Below are 22,713 nucleotides of genomic sequence, written 5' to 3'. Positions count from 1 at the left end.
CTTTTGCAAAACATCTTTTTTTAAAAAAAAAAAAAAAGATAAAAGCTCAATCTACCTTTTATTATGCTAAGTTGTTTGGTTCTGTTCTGTTTTTTATAACTTCTCCAGATCACAAAAGAAACCTAGTTTTTTGGTCAGAAGCATTATTTCCAGCTGTAACACACCAGCAGGATAATAATATTCAAGGATTCAGAAACAGTAGCTGAAGCAAATAGGAATGTCTAGAACAACCCATGAAACACCACCATCCAGCTAAACAATCTTCAGAGGTTTTCAGTCCCCGTGGCGCTAAAAGATTCCCACCCTGTGGAATGCGATTTGCCTGCATCTCATCAAATCTCCCCTTTAAGCAGGAGTAGAAAGGGGCACTGCTGAGAACCAACCAGAAGTTGGTTCTTAAAGAAAATCAGGCTTATGTCTTGGTATAGAAGGATTCTAGTCAGCTGAGAACAGCATATCTCCAGCACACTACCGCCTGTCTTCTGATCCCCTGACCCTCATGAAACCCCGAGAATGTTTCTGATGCTCCAGCTGTCATTCTGAATCTTCTATTGGTTCTTTACCACCACCCATCATAAAATTCTATTCCTGCCTTTCCCTTATTTTACCCAGTAGTGTGTTACCAGTAGGAAAACCTACTGCAACCTCTAGAGATGTATTATATGTCAAAGTAGTAAAATCAGGGTGAATCCATGCTTGTGTAGATCCCTGGGGTATTTTAAGAGATTCTTGTTGTAAACACACCATGTTTTATGGTATCTCAAAGTCACTTGCTACATCTATAAGAAATATAATTTTTATATTGTGTTAGTATGTATTACAGTATCCCAGAAACTAAGAGTTTTACAAAGAAAGTCCAACTAAATATAACGTAGAAGGTAAACCTTATTTGGGAATGCATACGTTCAAATATTGTAATAAAATGTCCTATTTAAATTCAAATAATTGCTAAGATGGGAAACACAAAATGCATCGTAGCATATCTGGAACCCTGACAAAGGTGTCAGAGTATAAATGTGGAAAAGTGAAAAAACTATTGATCTTATGTTGTAGCAATTAACAGCTTACGGAGAGTCATAGAGAGCATCACATATAAAAAATTGTGTTTGGGTAGAAAGAGCATCCACAGAGCAAAGGTAAGAAGCGGAGAGTAAAACCAATGTGTAGTTTATCATGTGAGATAGAACCCTGCCTAACAGCTCTATTTAGAGTTGGAAGTGGGGAATGGAAAAACATAGAAAACACCATTTACAAAGAAAGGATTTTTGAAAAGCAGAGATAATGAAACATTACCTTTTTCTAAAAATCTTATTCTTCCCCAGATCACTAACAGCTGCAGTATATTCTGACTAATTGCAAGTGAGCCATCAGAAACACAGCGTGATAGGAACCCTAAGTGCTATCAGTGTGGCACCTGTTGACTTTAAACCCTGATGTTCTGAGCAGCTCGTGTTTTATTCACACTTGGGCCATTAATTTTTAAAAAGACTTTATCTTTTTTTAGAGAAGTTTTAGCTTTATAGCAAAATTGAATATAAGATATAGATCCTTTCATGTCTCCTATCCCGTGCACTTGAGTGGTCTTCCCATTGTCAATATCTTTTACCAGTGGAGAAGCACAGTCACTATAAAAACTATGAACCTACACAGAAACTGTTAGCCCTCAAAGTTCACAATATGTGCTGGGGTTCCTGTTTTAGACTCTATCCCTTCGTGAAAATATTTAGGTGTCGAGTATTCATGATTATAGTATCCTATAGAACACATTCACTTCCCCCAAATCCTAAGTGTGTTGAGTCTTAGTCACACACAATGGTTGCATTGTCAACTTGACAGTCTAGAATCATCTGGGATATGGTCCTCTAGTTTGACTGATGGGAAATTGCCTTGAGTGCCTTACATTACATGGGAAGACCCATCTTGAGTATGGGCAGTCTAATCCCTCAACAAGGAATCCTGGACAGTATGAGATGGAGGATACAAGTGAGCTACCAGGGAGCAGGAATCCTGGGCAGTGTGGGATGGGGATGGGAATGAGCCCCAGGGAGCAGGAATCCTGGGCAGTGTGGGATGGGGGATGGGAGTGAGCCCCAGGGAACATTTGTTGTTCTCTGTTGACCGTGGTACAATGCCTATCTTGACTTCTCACTATGATGGACTGTATCTTGAACTGTGAGCCCCAATAAGCCCTTTCTGCTGGAAGCTGCTTTTGTTGGGATGTTTCCTTGGGACCTTTTGTGACAACAATGGGAAAGGAAACTAAGACACCAAGGTCATAATTTTCAAAGAAATAAGACTAGGATTATTTGAGTCCCTTACTTGCCAGTAAGTAAGTAAGTATCTTCAGCACTGTGCCAAATTTTGCTAAATGGCAAAAAATTAATCATTCATTCAGGTGTCACTCATGAATAGTATATTGCTATATACTGATGGAATTTGCATTATCAACAGAAAGAGATTTTTTATTCAGAAAAATTTTCCCCCTCAATAACAAGGGCTTGCTATTCCCAGGAAGGACTTTAGCAACAAAAAAAATCTGTTCTTTACATGCCAAATTACAAGGCTGACGTTTTGGAAGTGCTTACCAGTGAAGAAAAATTGTATTAGGTTTCTTTAAAGACATGAGAGAAGAGCCATCTAGGATGGATAAATGGGTGTGGGGGTGGATAGGTAGATGGAGGAAAGTTGGGATTGGTAGATGGTTAGTTAATGGAGTTATTTCATTGCATAATTATTGCACTTGAAAGTGAGTAGGTTTGTGTTCTGTGACCAGCTAGAGGGCTAGAGGGTCCGGGAAGACTTGGTATTACAGTTGAGTTGCAGAATTTCTTTTTCCTCATGGAACTACAACCTTATAACCTTTGCACTTAAACCAATCTTCAGATGCTTGCTTCAGGCCAATCACCATCATTCTAGGCCATCTGCTGCCTTCTTGTCTAGTGATGGGATGTTTGACACGTACCATCAAATAAACATCTAGACTGGTAGTTGACCAAACACCACGCCCCATTGCCTAAACAACTTTATACGTAATCACATACACCAGGAAACATGTGTGCCTATTAATAGAGTAACAGCTGGTTAATCTTATTCTTAATCTTTCCCTTTCCAAATGCAACCCTTCTCTTGATTCTGACCCCTTAAACTGGTCACACAGGGATCGTCAAAGCTGAGGAAGTGAGAAACCCTTCCACCTACTCTCTTCCATCAAGGTCTCGTTGTGACTGGGATTCCCCATGAAATCAAGATTGTAATTCTACAGAAACAGGACACTGTGCAATGCTGTCCAAGTAATAGTGCTGCGTGGAAAGGGGGAACTCGAGTTAAAGCCTGAAAAGCCCTCCAATGCTTTATTTCCATAGTTAAGAAGTAGATTATGATACACAGAGTCTAAGGGCCACGCAGAGTGAGCTAGCCCATGAAACAGACAATTTGACAAAGAATTTCATCCACTTTTGCCTTGGTATCCAACACCAATGGCTATACCACTCAATCAAAGGCAATACAGTGTGTTGAAATACAGTTTATTGTTACTTAAAAAAATCTGTCTTTTCACCTAAAAAGACAAACTTTTGTGGTTCATCTAAGCACTAGTAAGTCTCTACTTCAGCCCTGGAATTGGCTGTAGTCTGGAGTTCTGTATTTCCTTACACACTCTTCAGCTTCCTCCCCCAGATTCAGATAATGTAGAGTCATTTTTGAGTAGCGGTAAAGTGTTATGACACTCTTATATCTTGGCATCGGTTCCAGAGGTAATTAAATTTGAGGTCTGTGAATTTTCAACTAGTCAGTTAAGGTGATAATTCTCTTTTTACCCTGAGACTACTGTGTGTCGCAAAACTGGGAATTTGTTAACAGACCCTTACCTTCTGCCCTAGGACAAAACCATGAACCAGGAGTTGTGTCATGACTTTGTAAGTTTAAGTGAATGTACTAAATATGTGTTGCTTGACTTTCAAAGAAATCCCCAGAATGCACCTGGCTCGATTGGCCATCCTAGATTTCTCTCTAGTTCCTTTTAGCCTATATTTTCCTATGGAAACTTCTCCCTAAGACAGCTATTTACTCTCTGGATTCTGTGGCGTGTCCATCACCATGTTCCGAAGTAACAGCTGTAGTAGACTCCTTACCAGTATCACCAATTAAACCTGTCATGACCATGGACTCTAGATCGTAAGGCTTTTGTGTATTTGACTTTTTTGGGTACTAGTAGCAGCTGACACAGCTATCCTGCTACCTTCCTGGCTGAAGGGGAATCTAGAAATGTAGTGATATTTCATTTGTGTTTTAATAAATAAAGCTTGCCTGAAGATCAGAGAGTAAAACAGCCGCCCTGGTCAGCCTTACAGACCAGGCAGTGGTGACACACACCTTTAACCCCAGTAGCCACGCTAGTTAGCTATTGAACTCTGACTAGCACTAGAAAGGAATATAAAACAGAAGGAGACACAGTCTCATTCTGAGATTCCTGGAAGCAGGATCGCCATTTCTGACTGAGGTAGAGGTAAGAGCCAGTGGCTGACTGTTTTGCTTTTCTGACCTTCAGTATGAAGCCCAGTCATCTGTCTCTAGGTTATTAATCATGTTACACTCCAACATCTCCAAGATATCAGCTATCTTGAAGTTATATGTGTGCTTCTTTGTCATTTTTAATCATATTCTAATTAATATAAAAATTTCTAAACAATGAAGGACAGTTGAAGAACAACTCAACAAATATTCAACTAAAATCTAGCAGCCTATATTTAGCAATGGAAATTTTGCTGTGTCCTGTCTATCATCCTATTTAATTATCTTTTATCTGTCCACCTATGTGTTTGTGCATTTATCTCTCTTTAATTTATTATGTTTTTATTTTTGAATTTATAATTATTTCTTCCTTCCTTTCTCTCTCTCCAAATATTCCTTTATGTCCCACACCCTCTTTCAAATTTATGGCCTCTTTTATCATTGATTGCTTTTACATGCATATGTGTAACACACATATTGTCCTAAATATGTAATTACAATCTGTTTAATCTGTATATTGTTACTTGTATCGATATTTACTTGGTATTGGATAACCAATGGGTATGCTCTTTCCCAGGGAAGACTATTTTTCCTGGTTCAGCATCCTTAATTGCCTGTGTTCTTTGTGTGGGATTGAGCCTTCATGAGCTCTCCCCAATCCACATTCACGTGTCTTCCTTGTTCAGCCCATGTTTAGGCAGTCATGTTGGATGTAGCTTCTAATGTTGCCAGAAAAAGATGCAATGTCACAGCAAACTCCCTGTTCCTCTGGCTCTTACAATCTTTCTCACCCCTTTTCTGTAATATTTACCCATATTTTTATAAAGATTTATTTTAATTATGAGAGAGAGAGAGACAGAGAGAGAGAAAGAGAGAGAGAGAAAGAGAGAGAGAGAAAGAGAGAGAGAGAGAGAGAGAGAGAGAGAGAATTTGCATGGGAATGCAAGAACCCACAGAGCCCAGAAGAGGGCTTCAGAATCCCCGAGTTGGAATTACAGGCAATTGTGAACTGTTTGACGTGGGTACCAGGACCTGAAATCTGGTCCTCAAAGAGAACAATGACAACTCGTAACATCTGAACTGTCTCTCCAGTCTTATGGCTGCATATCTATCTTGTTTGCTTGCTGGACAGTTTGAAGTAACATGTTACAAAAAGAGACTTCTCTTAGCTTAATCATAATGCTTTCCTTGATTTAGTAAATGAATGCCATTTGATAACGTGACTACTAGGCAAAACAACAGTATTAGATTCTCCTTGTAAGGCCTATGACCTTCCTAGCCATTGGCTTTTGACCAAGTTAACAGAACCAAACATCAGTGAACTCCTGTGAACATAGCTCAAATCCAATCAGAAAGCTTAACTGCCAGGCATGAAGACACCTAGAGGACTTGTCTTGCCTTCGCGGGTCATGACCGTAGTTCACAGGGTCATGACCGTAGTTCACAGGGTCATGACCGTAGTTCACAGGGTCATGACCGTAGTTCACAGGATCATGACCGTAGTTCACAGGATCATGACCGTAGTTCACAGGATCATGACCGTAGTTCACAGGATCATGACCGTAGTTCACAGGATCATGACCGTAGTTCACAGGATCATGACCGTAGTTCACAGGATCATGGCTAAGAACAGTGCTGATTATTTTCACCCAGTAGCTAGCATTTCAGGCCCAGCCTGATTTCTGTATGGTCTGTGACCAAACTATGTAGTGTGTCCAGCAATAAGATCTTACCGTCAGGTTCTAGAGGGCAACCAAAAGCAAAGGCAAAAGTCTTTGAGGACACTTCCTGGCTAACAACTAATAAGGAGATAGCCCACACTTGGTAGTGGACGCTTTGCTTCATAACCCACAGCTTCTGGGAAAAAAAAAACAACAGTTTTTGCCTATGGAGGCTTCCTCAGTTCCAACATTTTCTTTCAGATTACAACAAAATCTAAATTAATAAGCTTATCGAATAGTAGATTCTCATATAGCTTTCTCATATCTCCTCCATTATCATTTTGTAATGTTTTCTTTCAGTAGAATACATACACAGACACACGCAGTCGTTCCTCAGTATTCTCCTGCGACAGACCCATTGAGACCGGAAGTTGGAGAAGTATCAGTCTTTTGCAGAAGATGGCATGGTGTCTGCGTGTAACTCTGTGTAGTCCTCTGGTACACTTTGATGGTCTCTAGTTTACTCTTAATAACTAATATAGGATGTGGATGTCATGTATGTCATCATACTGAAAGTTTAAACCTCTGTACACATTCATAACGGACACAGATTTGTTCTTCAAAATATTTTAGATCTGTAGTTGGCAGAATCTAACGATGCAGCTCTAGAGTGTGTGGTGAGGACACCGTAGTCCATTCCACAGCCTATCTGTTCCTTCAGCAGAACTTCTCATCACAAAAGCCAGTTCTCGCTTCCTTCTGGGCCTTCGCAGAACTTCCCTGGGTAGGAGACGGCCATTCTTTCTTCCACCTTTGGTACGGATGGATGCTTGTATTTCTTGCAGTCTTTTACTGCAATGAATTACCTAATGTATGTTGATTTAAAATCGGGGAGTTCCGTCTCCACGAACATATCTGGAAATAGGGTCTCTAGGTCAGAAAAATATGGAAATGTGTACGTATGTGTCTGCGTGTGTGTGAGTGTGTTCCCTTTGAGGGCGTTGTACTATTCTGCATTCTGAGAAGTAATGGATAGTGCGCTCTCTCTCTCTCTCTCTCTCTCTCTGTGTGTGTGTGTGTGTGTGTGTGTGTGTGTGTGTGTGTGTGTGCACGTGCGCGTGCGTGTATTCCCTCCTTCTGTCCAAAATAAGGACTCTAGAGCTAATTTCAGTCACCTGGGATGAATGTCGCCCACTTAAACAAAGTCAACTTCTGTCTCACATTCTTCCTCGTTTGATGCGAAAGTTTCATCAATGACAAAGGGATCAAAATCGGGCAGCTGGCATTATTCTACAAGAACTGAAACTGAAAAGCAGATTGGGGTTTTGTATGGCCTGAAGGGCATACGGATGGGGGACCCTCTGTAAGAAAATTAATAGACAAAACCTTTCCTGTTCCATCAGGAAATCCATTAGATAGTTATTTCCTAAGCACTTTCTAAGGCGATGTAAAGGAAGGTCCTTTTATCTGCAAAGCCCATCATGAGATGGGGGAAATTCACTCAATCTTTGTAAAATACTTGATTTAAATCATATTCATAACACTTTTCTACATTCTAATAATATTCAGACATCACTGAGATGTGTGATTTGATCCTAATGGAAATCATAATTACTTAATCTCAGATCAACTTGCTTTGGCTATGTGTCTCACAATTCCCTTAATTAAGTAATCAAATATGAGTAAAATAGCAAGGACATCTTGGGAGTTAATTATCCTTATCCTCCTAGTCCCCTACTGGGATAAAATCATCTTCAAAAAGGTTATTTTTCCTAGGAGAAAATATTTTAAAATTATAAAACAAATTAATTGATACTATTAAGATATGACTATAAAAGTTATACTGAAAGCTTGATGAAGAATGCGTATTTAAAGATAAAATTTCAAGAGCCTAGAATGGGCATGGTGGTATATGACTATAATTTCAGCACTCAGGAGGCAGAGGTAAGAGGATTGCCATAAGTTCATGGCCAGCCTTGTCTAAATAGTGAGACACTTCCTGTCTGAAAAAAAAAATCTCAGATTTTCATTAATATGTGGTAAAGTGTATAATACCATAGTCAAAACCTCAAGTTTCTGATTGATCTCTACTTCTAGTTACTATGTAACTCTGAATTTGATGTCTAGAGTTCTCTACATCAGTCTTATGCGTTTGGGGTACTCTTCCTTCTATTCATCACAGCTAGCCCTAACTTGAAGAATTTAGATTCTTTTGTTTTTCTGTTTATTGGTTTTGATTTTGTGAATCAAGGTCTCTCTTTGTAGTCCTGGCTGTCTGGGAACTCGCGATGTAGACCAGGTTGGCCTTGAGTACACAGTGATCCACTTGACTCTATCTCCCAGGTCCTGGGACTAAAGCGTGCATCACCATGCCTGGCCCACAAGCTCAGATTAGTTGTACATCCTGGCTTATCACTTCTTACCTTAGGCAACGTCTTCACCTGGCGTACCTGTGATGAAAGGGACAACCGTGGGGATTATTAACATGATCATGGGATTAGGTAGTGTATGATGAGATGACATGCAACAGAGCCACTCAGAAGGATTGCCAGGTACTTAGAGGCTCATCTAGTGTTGGAAATGATGACTGTGTTGTATTGTTTTAGTTTCTAGTCACAGATAAAATTGTGACCATTACATAAAATGCCCTCCAATTTTAAATGTCTGTGTAAATCTTAGCATATGCTCTTTTGTTTCAGTGAACTGTGGAGTCAAAATCCCTGTGGAGCTAGTGATGTTATTTACAGTGATATTCATTGTTGGGATATTTTTCATAACCATTACAGATTTATATTATTTTTATTAAATGTTTAATTATTATCTTACGTACAGAGTATGTGTATGTATATATGTACACAAAGTATCACCACTTTTCCTTGATACATAGAAACTTTACATGTTAATATAAGTACTTTACATGTTAATATAAGTACTTAATCATCATCTTCTTTACATGGCTGTAAAGGAAGATAGGATGGAGAATAAATTTTTAACTGATTGTCCTCTGAAGTTTAATATAGCCTAATCTTTAGTATTTCCCCTACTCCTATTCTCTGTTACAAAACAAAATGAAATCACTAACTATTCCAGTGGGTTATAATTTTACAGATCCTAATGATAAATTTCACCAAGTGAGAAAGTTCTTTACAGATATTCAAATGCAGTCATTCAGACAAAAACCAGTTTGATAATTTTCCTATGCTGTTTCAACCAAGATATATTGATGATATATTGACTAATAGCAGTCTAGACGACTCAATATATTGACTGGTAGTGAAAACAGTGCCAGGTGACTGAAACAAAGATGTCCACCTGTCTGCACCCGTTAACCTTCACTACTTTAAAGAAATAACCTAAGAGTTACATTACCAACTTCCCTAAATGTACTTCTGCTCCTCTTCACAGCCTCTTGTTTTAACTGTTGCAGTACAGTACATCACAAGAGGAGTTGCTTATTGAACTATTTGGAAAAAGACTTTCAAAAATTGTATCTTTTTATTAGCTTCATAAGATGCACACCTGTTACTTAATTCATTTCCTTTTCTTGTGACAAATCTTGCAATCTCAGGGTTGCTGACAATGAAGGATTTTACTCTATTGTGTCAGAGTAGACTTCACTGTGATCGGATCGATCCTATTTTACACATATTTTCACTCAGAGACCAAGGAAACCCCTTCCCAGGATGTGCAGTGTTTGCGACAGAGAACATGTTCAAGAGGAAGTAAGGAGGATGCCTCTACTGCCTCTCACAGTCTCTCCTGGGGTTACCATCCTGTCCTTTCCATGCTGGTCTACAGGTCAAAGAAAGTTACAAGGTCAATCCCAGAATCAGTGGCAAGACGATTATACTTCATCCACAGGAACACCGTGCTAAAGGCTGGGACGAGTGGTCAGGAGTATGTAACATAAGCTTTTATAGATCACTTGGAAGAAGATATTAGACCTTCAAAAAACCCCAAGTCAAACTCAGATTATTAGAACTTCTCAGGTACAGTTGAGAGTCAATTTATTTTTTAGCACTTTTATAGATAAATGAGACTTTGAGAAGGCTGTGATCAATTGCTTCATTTTACAAATAAATGTGGCCTAAAAGCATTGAGTGACTGTTACCCATGACTGGATTATGTTAGTGGCAAAGATTGATATGAAGCCCAACTTGCCATTTTCTACAATTAGTGCATCATTTTTTCCCCACTGGTTAATTACATATTCTAGACTAGATGTTCTCTGAGAAGTTCTTTTACAAAGTGAAAAATTCAAGTACATACTAGCAAGAGCTCACTGAAGCTCTTTCCTCAGCTGGAAATATGTAATCACTCAAATTCAGTTCCACCAAAATTAATTGACCATTTAAAGTATGTTAGCTTCTGCTTGAAGCTCTACAAGTAAAAAATTAACACTTAACCCAAACCTCTGAGAGAACAGAAAAATCAAGATTGGAAAAGTACGATTTGCATTTCCATTACTATCAGGTTATATGAAGTAAAAGTTATTAAAAATAGTTCACAGCAGCATTGAGTACCATAGCACCTGGAATAAACATTTGTAAAACAGCCCTCCCTCTGGCACTAGAAAAGCTTATCCACAGAGAAGAATCTCCTTGGTCAGTGTCAACTTGATTTTTCCATGTCCTGTGACCAACGTGTATGGTGCCTTCATTAACAGGGACTTAACCATCAAGTTTTAGTGGGTACCATGACATGATCAATAGTCAGTATTGCTTGGGGCTTTTTTCAAGACATCATGGTCAACATCTCAATGGAAGGTATCTCCCATCTGGAACTGGGATTTTTATTTGGCAACTCGTGGCTACTAGAAGGAACTTTGCCGCCTGTATTGGGTAACTCCAGTTAGGCTACTTTATATGAATATAAATGTGCACATATACACTAAGGAAGCTTGTAGATTGGGTTTCCATATAGCTTTTCAAACCTCCTTAGTGTTCATTATTCCTTCCCACCCCTTGCCTTACTCTCCATACTTCTCCCCTCTGAAGCATCTCTCAGGATCATTGATATTTAACTGGTAACCTCTAAAGCAAACCAGGAATTGAGATCACCAAAGCAACTTCAAAGAATGAATGAAAAAGATATATTTTTAAAACTTTAAAAATAGCATCTGCTCAGGGATGGAGGGATAAAGAGGTGTCTCCGTGGTTAAATGCACTTACTACCCTTCCTAAGGATCAGAGTTTGGTTCCCAGAACCCGTGTGAAGTGGCTAATAGCCACATTTAACTCAAGCTTCAGGGAATCAATGCCAATGAATATCCTCATCTGGCTTCCATAGGCATATGGGCATATGCATAGTAAATTTAATACATTATAAAACTTTATAGACAGATACACACACACACACACAGAGAGAGAGAGAAAGAGAGAGAGAGAGAGAGAGAGAGAGAGAGAGAGAGAGAGAGAAATTTATTTTTTTAAAGTAAAATAAAATAAGCCTTTTCATTTCATGAATGTCTTGATGCTTTGGCCTGGCTCATGTCCCTTTGTACCTCATACCCTTGAGATCTTAGTTTTAGTTTTGAAATGGGCTTTTCCTGCACCCCCAAGTCTGCGCTAATGGCTGCACATAGCACTCTGAACTTGATTTATGATAGCATTTCCAAAACTTGATTGCCTGCTTGCTTATCTCCTATGTTCCTTCAGGAGTCATATCAGTTCTTGTGCATGTTAAGAAGGTACTTCAAATCTGACCCTGCAGTGTTTATGGCAATTGGCTAAACTGGCCAAATTCCTGTCTGTAGTTGGGTATCCCTGTTTTTGTTGATTGATTAAAATGTAGTGGAATAGCCTCTCTCTCTCTCTCTCTCTCTCTCTCTCTCTCTCTCTCTCTCTCTCTCTCTCTCTGTGTGTATGTCTTTTCCTCTTTTCCTTCTTATATCCCTCCTTTCCTCTCTACCCCGTGTGTGTGTGTGTGTGTGTGTGTGTGTGTGTGTGTGTGTGTGTGTGAGCACGCGCGCATCTATGCTTGCATGTATGGTAGGAACTAGAAATTCCTTTGTAAGATAACATAATATATTAAATTTATTATATTAAAAACTGTTGTAGTCCTGAAGTGGAACAATCATATGAATTTGAGTCCAACCTGAACTACATAGCAAGAGCCAGTCTCAAGATGGAAAATAAAACTGCTATACAAGTAGAATTTAGAAACCTACTGAACTTCAGAGAACTCAAAGAGCCTACTAAATATGAACACTTAATGAGTTAAACATATCACTGAAATTGTCATGATAGGAGAGTGTAGAAATGTATGGGTTTCAATAGACGTCAAGAACTCCAACTCAATATGAAAAAAATAATAGTTTGTGAAGTTTATGCATGTCAAAGGAAGAATAAATTATCAGACAAATAATATTGAGAACACTTATGACTTTCAGAGAGTAAAATAAATTCCATTAGATCAGGAGCTAAGTTCAGTGTATCATTTTGGTTTCCATAAGGTGAAAAACTTCTGATAAGATAGAGCTGGTCACAAGGAAGAGACAGACTACATAAAACTGTGATTGTGTGAATGCATAGCAGCATCGGAGAATGAAAGGTAGCTACACTCAGTCACTTAGCAAATAGATGTTCACTACTCATTTAGCTATAAAGCATCTCTCGGGAGCAGAAAATCCACCTGCCAGTAGAAAATTAGTCAAGGAAGATGGCCATCTGAAGAACGCATTCAGCTGGGAAAAGCATCCATCTGACCAGTGAGTAAAACACAAATGAACCCAGCAAGGCAATCTCATCTATTATTAAAACGTGGGGAGCATGAGGTTGTAGCATCTAGGACTTAGTGTTGTCAGGCTAAGAGGAGCATTCCTTTTTTCTGAAGTATGTTAAGATCTTGAAAGCAGCCTGGCGGTGGTGGCGCACTTCTTTAATCCCAGTGCTCAGAAGGCAGAGGCAGGTGGATCTCCGTGAGTTCGAGGTCAGCCTGGTCTACAAGAGTGAGTTTCCAGGACAGGCTCCAATGCTACAGAGAAACCCTGTCTTGAAAACAAAACAAAATAAAACAAAAGATCTTGAAAGCATCAAAAATTTTCAAAATGCTTGCTCTCATTTACAAAGTCCACACATAGGGATTCATCCTGTCAATTAATTGGCAAGTTGCCTTAGACACTGAGAGATCCTAAAGTTGTGTCTTGTTTATTTATCTACCGTGGTGCTGGAGACCAGGGCCCCTTGCATTCTGGGCAAGCACTCTACCACTGGGCCAAACCCAACTCCCCATTTAAGCTCTTAAATAAGCATTTAATTCCAATTATGAGTGAAAGTCTGTGTTAGGCATCAAGGATTTTAGAACAAAGAAACACCGAGGTGCTTATTTCCGGAGGGCGGGGCACTCAGGACAGAAACACCTAATATTTGAGTTCTAAGGTACTTTCTAAGTGGTTTTCCTGTAGTAAGGTATTTTTTAATTTTTCTTCTCAGCATCAGAAGAGGGAGGTAGTATCATGATTTCTTCGGGTTGGTGGTTTTTCTCAAAGTTATTTAGCCCACTGAATAATAATATTAACCATAGTGCAGGGGTAGAGCTAATGCACAGTACATAATTTAAAGTGATGATAAGTTGTTCAACCATAATAAACAGCTGAGAATATTAAACTTCATTTAAGTGGATTTTATCACCATAAAAAATGAGCTACAAAATGTTAACACCATGGAAAATATGTTATATAAATACATAGACTGAATACAAATCACAGCATATATAAACTCATTTTTATTATTGAAATATTATAAATAAATATATGTGATACACATACTTATGTGTACACAAATATATTTAAATTCACTTAACATTTGCATCCCTCACTAGATTCCAAGTTAATGAAGTGGTTCTTAGTTGGCTCATCGTTGGACATTTACTCCCATAGCCTTAGGCCTAGAAGATAGTAGATAAGGCTGTTTTAAAATAAGTTTTAATTGAGTGAATGAAGGAAAAAAATATAACATAATAGATAGCAGTCACCCCATTATGGGGTTTCAATTTCAGTGATCCAAAAATGTTAGATGCAAGTTTCTAGAAAACAACAAATTCAGAATTTTACATTGTGTATCATTCCACGCAGTGTGATGAAATCTCTGTCCTCCCACTCCGGTCCTGCCCAGGATGTCAGCCATCCTCCGTCTGCTGCATCCACGCTGGGTGTGCTACCCAGCTGTGAGGCACTCTGAATTGTTAACTCTCACAGGTTAGCAAGGCATCTGCTAGGCTAACCTCGTAGAACAGCCTGAGGCTAGTTCACAGCACCTATACGCTCACCTTTATTCCATCTGTATACATCACATTGTCATTATACCATGTCCTGTTACCGTAAGAAAGGAGAGAGGACAATGTAATAAAACACTTTTGAAAGACACACCGCTTTCCTACCCACTGTATATTCTTGGGCTGTGTACGGTACATTACCATAGTCTTCCATTAACAATGTTCTGTTTCAGTATGAGTTATTGTTAATATATTTCACTGTGTTTGATTTGCACACTGAATGTCATCATTATTGGTATGTATAGGAAAAACAGTGATATAGGGGTTGAGACAGCCTGTAGTTTCAGGTATCTACCAGAGATGTTAAGACCTTCTGCAGACAAGGACTAATAAGTGTAAAAATACTAGCTAGCATTAGCTTTCTCTAAACCCTGACATTGTGACTTACTTTCTTTGTTATAATTTTTCAGTGTTTGCAAAACTCTCCGCAGCAAACATATATAGATTTAATTACCTTGTATTTCTAAGGAATGAAAGAGGTTCTAAAAGGAACGTATGTTTAAACAAAATTAGCAACCCTCTGCTCTAAATAGCAGAAGCATCAATCTGCTGGAAGATAGGAAATTGGACCAGATGATATGCCATGATTCTTGTTATATATGTATTACCTGGCACGCCAGTTATCAACTCATAGTCTCTCGGCTGCAAATTTATACCCTGTTGCGTGCTCTGCATATATGGAGATGAGCCCTTTAAGATTTCCCTTTGCCAGGCTGAATAATGTTAGGGCTCTGTCAGTTGGAGGCAAGGAAGAAGGATTTTCCTTCCTGGCTCCCCTCCCACTTCCATCAGTGAGAACAGCTACTGGACCATCCTGTCACCAGCAGCCTCCAGTTTTCCCAGCAACCACCTCGGGAAGTTTCATGTGGAGAGATTCTAGCAAAGTAGCTCCCTATAAATGGTTTTCCCTGGCTCGGCGGAGAGTCAATCTCCAGCACGTGTTAGAAGGCGCATCTTCAGCAACTCCAGTGCCTTCCATTCCATGCGTCATGGCGACATCTTCAGCCTGTAATATCCTACTTCAGTGCCACTCGGGGGGAGGGGGAGACTCTTCCTTGGAAATTGATCTCAGTCCTAGGATAGTGGCGCTTCTCATAGCTACAATTATTACCATATTTTGAAGAATCCCCTTTGCTTCTTATTGGTCAATCCATCCATGTTATAGTCATCTGTGGTAGCTAACAATTCCTTTGATGCTGTAGGAGGGGGAATAGGTCTTAGTGTGTGGCTTTGGTTGGCCTAGAATTCACCATGGAGACCAGGCTAGCCTTGAACTTGTGGGACATCCTGCCTCTTCTGCTTCCAAAGTGCTAACATTACAAGTGTGTGCCATCTCTTTACAATGACTTCTTCCTGTTCACATCACAGTCTCATCTCTGTGTGTGGCTTATGCCCCAATGTACGTGGACTTTATGAACCTAAATGATTGTGTTATGATTTTCATTCCTTTGGAAATAAAATGAGAAAGACCAAACTAAAGTGACGCAAGGAGAGCGCTTGTCACATTAGGTCAAGAAGCATACTTATTCAAATATGGAAAGGAGATACAGTCTCTTAAAGCATATGAAATTCCAAATAAATGAGCAGGGTGCATGCTGTAAGCTAGGTAAATATCTCTTAAGCAGGGATGGAGGAAAGGTAAAGCATTAAGGAAAAATATTCCCCCTGCAACAGCAAATAGCAATGAAAGCAGAGCTATCGGCAAACAAGAAACAGGGTGGGTGAGAAGACAAAACCATGGCTGTGAGTGCTACAGTGAAGCCCGAGTCTCCACACAGAGGCTACCGAATGGAAAATGAAGTCAGAAGAAACCAGCTCCTCGTTTTGCAGGGCGGAGGAGCTTATCTAATTCCGAGTATAAATCCCTCGCGTTGCTACAACTCGCCATTTCATTAAAGGACAATTCAAAAGTCACAAAAATGACACACTAAATCTAAACCTTTCTTAAGGAATAGTTTTGCCCGAAAGCACAAAATTAATGCAAATCTGAAGTAATTGCTTAAGTGTCTTCTTACATGGAGAAATTTGCATTAAAACTAAGGAAATGATTCTAGCAATAATCCCAACCTGCATTTACCAGTCAGGAAGCCTGAAGCATGTTTACCTCTTACTTAACAGGAATCATTGCGACCGTTTAGTTTTTTTGTGGGCTCATGCCTCACACTGCTTGAGTTTAAAATGGGGGGAATAAAAGAAATGACTGTTTTCAAAGATTTTGAGATAAAATGAATGCAAATTACACATATACAATATCTAGCATATCTCATTGCACAGAGCAAGCACTCAATAAATATCTGCTATTGCGTAGTTAGTTATTAGTAGTAATATAACAAAGGTAAATTTGACCTTTAATTTCATCACACATTATTTATTTGTTCAAAATGTCCGTGAACCTTCTGTTGGAAAGAAGCTGCTGGTGTAGCTGTGGAAGGGGCAAGCGTTGCACCTCCCTAATTTTCTAGGCCAAGATTCTTTGAATTGCATGCATACTCTACTTGATGTGAAATGTCCACAAAACTGGGCCATTTTTCTGTTCGCCGTCTCAACTCTCAGACGTCCCATCTTCATGCAGTTGATTCTGCAACCCACACCCACTATCCAAGCTAGTTCACAGAGGTGCTGTGGATTCATGGCTTCACCGTCTGGGGCTCAGGCTCTCTTCAGTGTGTCGTGAGTTAGCTTTTTATCCCTGTGCTACGATTGTAATGACATGCCTTGCTTTTGGATGTTCATCCTAATTGTAGCTAAATGGTTTGTTTCATGAAATACTTATGATATACCAGACACTGTACATACATCATCTAGCTTCAGGCTCATCATGGGGAACACAAAGGCTCAGTTGAGTTCAACATCACATGAGAAAAAAAGACACAAACTCTGAGCCGAGAGTTTTCTCTATGGCACATCTGAACTGTGTTTATGGTTTGTCGTGCATCCAAACTCTCTCTCTCTCTCTCTCTCTCTCTCTCTCTCTCTCTCTCTCTCCCTCCCTCCCTCCCTCCCTCCCTCCCTCTTTCCTTTCCTCCTCCCTCCCCCCCCCCTCTCTCTCTCTCACACACACACACACACACACATTATTATTTTTTCTCCTTGACAAAGCATCTAGGAAAAATCAAGAATGTGTATTTGAGGGCTGGGATTCCAGTTGACAGTTGTACACCACCATGCCTGGTGGAAGTGGTGAAAGGATGAGATTTATTTAAAGGAAGAGTGGGTTCTAGTGGGAAGAAGGACACTACATCACGAAACATCCAGTAAGAGGTGGCACTGGGAGCCAGAGAAGGGAGCGATGAGCTAGTATCAATGAGGAGAGGTTTATTGTGTAGAGGACACAGGGGGGACATAAGCTGAAACCATAAGCAACGAGGCTGTCGTTGGGGGTAAAACAAAGTGAAGAAAAGGTAATGACACTGTTCAAGAATTTGTACAGCTGCATGCAAGCGATCAAAAGAGACTAATCTGTTCAGAGTTGTAAGCTATACCCCAAAATCCTGGGAGTGGAGAGGAAATTGGGCAAGAAAGTCAAAAGCATTAAAACCACAGTGAGAGACTTGATGTGATTTGATATGTCCCAAGTAACTCCCGTGTTCTGAGTATGAAGTAGGGGGAAATAGCAAGAGTGACAGCCATTTATTATGTGACTTCCTTGCGCCAGGATCTTCATAGACAGTAGATAGGCTTACTCTCCGGGATTGATTAGATGGGGCTTGTTTGCCGACCAGGAAATTGAGGCTGAAGCTCACACAATAGTTCCCAGATAAAATGGAGCCAATTCCGAATTGTGTCCGCTTATATTGGACTGTAAATTCCATACTGTGTGTGGTGCCAGGTCTGCTGTCATTGTACATTTCTAGTGGAGGAGCAAGCGCTAAGGATTCTGGTTAGGAGAAGAGTAGCCTGTGCTTGAGCTCGGATTGTTCAGTTTGGGGTGCACTGAACCTGAAAGGGTAAGATTCCTGCGTGGTGATGAGTCAGCTTAAACTTGAATTACGATCTGAAACTAGCTAGAATGTAAAACCTGTCATTCGCATGACTGCATTGTGAAGAACATTCAAAAGAATGACTGGGACTATTATTTGTATGAATCATAGATTGTCACTAGAGAATTTGAAGAGTAAGGAAACCTGGGTATCGAGGAGAAAGAGCTTCTATAAGTACCATAAAAAGCTTGGGAGACCAATGTGAAAATATCAATCTCTGCATATTGAATGTTAATAATTTATTTATTAGTATGCATATGTGTAATATAAATAGGAAGATAGACTTGGTAGGTAGGTAGGTAGGTAGGTAGGTAGGTAGGTAGGTAGATAGATAGATAGATAGATAGATAGATAGATAGATAGATAGAGAACATGAAAGGGCCGGGCCTGTTTGTTTGTGGGTTTATGTCCCGCCCGGTTCCCCAGCCTGTTTAGCCCCAATGAAAAATCACACAAGAGATCTCTATAAGTTATAATGCTGACTGGTCCATTAGGTCAGGCTACTTATTAGCTAACTCTTACATCTTGATTAACCCATTTATCTATTTTAGCCATGTGGCTCAGTACCTTTTTCAGTGTGGCAGCTCACATCCTGCTGCTTCGGTGACCTGGGCAGGAGTGGGAAGAATCAGCTTCCTCCTTCCCAGAATTCTCCTGCTCTCTTTGCATCATTTCCACTTCCTGTTTGGTTTTCCCACCTACACCTCCTGCCTGGCCAATCAGCATTTATTTAAAACATGATTGACAGAATACAGACAATTCTCCCACACCATAGATAGATAGATATAGATAGACAATAGATAAATGGATAGATAGATGATAGATAGATAGATAGATAGATAGATAGATAGATAGATAGATGATAGATAGATATAGATCGATAATAGATAGATGATAGATAGATAGATGATAGATAGATAGATAGATAGATAGATAGATAGATAGATAGATGGTAGATAGATGGTAGATAGATAATAGATGATAGACAGACAGATAGATGTGCAAGTGCCACTGCACACGTGTGTGGAGGTCAGAGGACAGCTTTCAGAAGTCAGTTCCCTTCTACCATGGGATCCAGGGTTTGAACTCAGGTGGTCCAGGGAGGGACACCATCACCATCACACAGGCTGTACTTCCTCTTTCAAGTGAATAACTGATGGATTATGGGAGCTCTAAGGTTCCTTAAATGGTATGGTTGTGTGATAAATCCCAAGATATCTCGGTTTCTGCAAACTGTCTTTTTATAGTCTATGCAACACAGATTACCCAGAATTCAAGTTTAGACAGAACTTGGAAGTGCCAGCTTGGATTGCAGGCCTAGGCCCATCTGACGCTAGAACTTGTTTTCTACTATTACAGGCTGAAATGTTAAATCCTTCTGTAGCTTTCAAGATAAACCCTAACCCTAACCTTAATCCTATATTAAAATATTTTCTGGTACATTCAGGCGGACTTGAGAAGAGTACTTACTCAAAGTTCAGCTTCTAATTAGTACAAAGAGTCGGAAAACAAGAGTTGTTTGCTCTGTGGTGGTAACAGCCTCTGCTTCAGAAAGTTGTTTTCAGCACATGACAACCTAATTTTTACAACCCCGCTCTTCAGGAAGGAGACATTCGCAGGACCTGTTTCCCACCCGTGTGAGAACTATGTTAATTCAGCCAGCAATATTGACTTGACTTTGGGCCTCTTCCACAGGCTTCCAAGACAGAGGTCATCAGAATTTTTCCAAATGCTTGTTTTTGAAGATTTCAGAATGGGAAAGTGACGGCTTTTTGTGGCTCACACACCTCGAATACTGCAAGGGGAGACATTACTTCTGACATAAAACGAGATTGCTTTGGAGAAAGGCACACCTGAGGGATGCGGTTTAGACTATTCTGTTTGGAACAATAGCTGCTAAGGGACCAGAAGCAAAGGCAGAGCTAGGTGACCACAGTCAAATGCATTTAGACTGTGGTCAACCCACCTCTGTGTGACCACTAAGCATGGATGGATATGGATTTCTCTGGATGCCTCAGTTATTGAAGACTGCTTCAGGATGTTTACTTTTAAATCAAATTATGCATTCTTGTGTCTTAAAGCACCAAATCCTTTCAGAATTCTTTATTTAAAAATCTGCCCTATACATTTATAGCAGAATCCTATTTATTGGGCTGGGAGATCACTCAGTCAGGAAGGTGCTTGCTTTGCAAACAAAGGACTTGAGTCTAATTCTTAGAACTCCAAAATATAGATAGATGGATGGATGGGTGGGTGGGTGGGTGGATGGGTGGATGGGTGGATGGATGGATGGATAGATAGATAGATAGATGATGGATTGATGGATACATACATACATACATACATACACAAACCTAAGTGGGGAAAAGGAGACAGGTGCTCATTGGTCAGGCAATTTAACCTACTTGACCAATGAGAGACCTTTTTCATAAATAATAAAAATAAAACTTAAAAGCCCAACGCAAAAAGATATATGGAACCTTGGTAATGACATAGAAGGCTGTCCCCTGGCCACTGTTAAGTGCTTGCACTTGCACCCACTCCCACACAAATAAAGAAAAACATAGACCAAAATGGGTGTGGTGGTGCACGCCTTTAATGTCAGTGCTCAGGAAGCAGAGGCAGGCAGATCTCTGTGAGTTCAAGGCCAGCCTGGTCTACAGAATTTGTTCCAGGACAGTAGAAACCCTGTCTCAACCATCACCCCCAGCCAGAAAACAAGACCAAAATATTCTTATATCTTTTTCCTATCTACAGAAGAGCCATTCCTGTAGATACCCATTGTTTGAACTTCCATTGTGACTTCTCTGAGGGCAGTGTCTGCTGTCCTATCTCCTGCCTGAGACTTGGAGCTCTTCATTTGACTCATGCTGGAGAGGTCAGGGCTTCACTAAGCATAGTAATTTGGAGTCGTTTTTAGGACTCGGTGTTTATTCTTTTTGAAGCACTGTTCTCTTGTGGACGTTCATAGTGAACACTTTTCATTATTTAAAAAAATGTGCACAGCATAAAAACTTGCAGTGTTTCTGTTTTCAGGTGCACCATTCAGGGACTTTTAATACCTTTCAAAACATTGTGTAACCTTCATCACTGTGTCTCTCCAGAACATGATCTACATCTATTTACCTGACGAGTCTGTTGGCTTAAAATGCCCCTCTGTTTCTTATAACCCTCCAATGATTTATTCTATCCTTTGTCTTAGGGTTTCTTTTTTCTGTTTTCTTTTTGCTCTTGATAGGATAAAAACACATAGACAAAAACAACTTAGAGAACTGGTTTATCTTAGCTCACAGTTCTAGGGTATCATACATCAGTGCAGGAAAGTCAAGGTGACAGAAAAGTGAAGCCACTAGTCATAGGGAATGGTGCCACCCACAGTGGCTTTCTCAGCCCCAGTGGGCACCATCAAGACAATCCCACTTGCAGGTATGCCTAGAGGCCAATCTGATATAGATAATGCCGCCTCCTTGAGATTCTCAAGTCCTTCTAGATTGTATCATCAACAAAATTAACCATCGCAGCCTTGACTTTTAATTTTGCATCATACATTTTGGAACCGCATTGTTAGTTGCATGTATGGTTATAATCATCACACCAAGCTTGATAGATGGACCCTTGTAGCGATGACCAATGTTTTCTGGCTTTAACAAATTCTGACTTACTGTATTTCATCTCATATGAGGAGCCATCCCAGCTCTTGCTTGTTGTTTGTGTGGCATATCTTTTGCATCCTTTAAACTTATATATGTCCTTAGAGTTGAAGTTGCGATTAGGTAGACAGCACATAACTGAATCTTTTTTTAAAAAAAAAAAACTATTTTACAAGCCTCTCTCTTTTAATTTTTCATGATTGAATTTGATTACTATAAACCTTTGATTCTTTTCCAAAGTTAAAAAATGGCTTTTTGTTGTTGTTGTTCTTGTAGGATGTTGATGCAGGCCTTTGGGTTTTTATAGAGAGGAACATATCTTTGGCGTTATTGACATCTTATACTATGTATAATTTCTTTATACACAGCTTATCATGTGACTTTTGCATGTCTGTGACTCCTTAATAACAACTGATGATCCTCTAACATGTTATGTTTCATATCTAGCTATTAAAGGAATATACTTCTGTACCTTGTCATTATTCATATACATGGGGTTCCTCTCTCTCTCTCTCTCTCTCTCTCTCTCTCTCTCTGTCTCTCTGTGTGTGTGTGTGTCCCCATGTGTGTGTGTGTGTGTGTGTGTGTGTGTCAAAATGTAAAGTTAAAGTTTCAAAGTATTTATGTAATTCATGATAT

General features: G+C 39.7%; 1 protein-coding gene across 14 annotated transcripts in view; it reads left to right on the top strand.

Annotated features, from left to right (window-relative positions):
• Positions 1-22,713, top strand: part of Anks1b (ankyrin repeat and sterile alpha motif domain containing 1B) — a 953,532-nt gene that overhangs the window by 419,887 nt on the left and 510,932 nt on the right. The gene's annotated exons all lie outside the window — the stretch shown is intronic.

This window comes from Myodes glareolus, chromosome 26 (assembly GCF_982192425.1).
Source record: "Myodes glareolus chromosome 26, mMyoGla1.1, whole genome shotgun sequence".
NCBI lineage: Eukaryota > Metazoa > Chordata > Mammalia > Rodentia > Cricetidae > Myodes > Myodes glareolus.
Note: the sequence above shows the minus strand (reverse complement) of the source record. Positions and strands in the feature narration are given on the sequence as shown.